The sequence below is a fragment of the Frieseomelitta varia genome, unplaced genomic scaffold (genome assembly GCF_011392965.1).
Source record: "Frieseomelitta varia isolate USP_RPSP 00005682 unplaced genomic scaffold, Fvar_1.2 scaffold_751, whole genome shotgun sequence".
NCBI lineage: Eukaryota > Metazoa > Arthropoda > Insecta > Hymenoptera > Apidae > Frieseomelitta > Frieseomelitta varia.
This window is the reverse complement of record NW_025110536.1, coordinates 21,839-22,800: the sequence shown is the minus strand read 5'-3', so window position 1 is coordinate 22,800 and position 962 is coordinate 21,839.

Genomic DNA, 962 nt, shown 5'->3' with positions numbered 1-962 from the left:
TTACGAATCGGATATACACGCCTATATATGCGCTGTTCCGTTTTTCTCGATTAAAAAAAAAAAAAAAAAAAAAAAAAAAAAAAAAAAAAAAAAAAAACAGAAAAAGGAAGAAATAGCGTGTATATGATCGAGTTTTGTTACATGTGACCATCCCCGGTCATATGGTGGTCATGTCATTAATAAATATACTGTACCGATGTTACGAGTTCTTATAGGCAAATACGTATATAGCAAATCGTTGTTTTACTATAATATAACCCCTTGTACATAATAAGTTTAAATATACAAACATCTCGTTCACTATGTGTACATTAACTCCTGTATACTTAATTCGCCCCGTTCTTCACTTCCGACACACCCCCACATATATTTTTGAATAAAATCAAATCTTACATGTAATGGAGGATGCATGGGATAAGGGCCCAGGGAAAGTTTCGCGCGTAGAAACCTCAGCGTGATGAGACCTGGTAATTGATATCGTTCCCAAAACACTAAAAATTACAAAACGATATTAAGTACAACTACGAAACATCTATTACAGTTAACAATGTACGAAATTTTTTCATGTCATTAAATAAATTGGAATGTAGGAATACCTAATTGATAAGTAAATTACTGGAAAAAATACAGAATTTCAGCGAAGAGCAGCTTCTGGCTTTCGAAAATTTGCCTCTCGAAATTTTTTCAAAAAACATCTGTATCAGGAGAAAAGCCGGACGCGGGGCCTTGTCGTGCCACCTCTTCGATACTCATATGCTCCTGATACAAAATACGAAACTTCAGAGAGATGCAGCTTCTGCCTTCCGAGATTTTGCCGCTCGAAGTTTTTCCAAAAAACCTCTGTATCAGGAGAAAAGCCGGACGCGGGGCCTTGTCGTGCCACCTCTTCGATTGTCATATGCTCCTGATACAAAATACGAAATTTCAGCGAGATGCAGCTTCTGCCTTCCGAGATTTTGCCT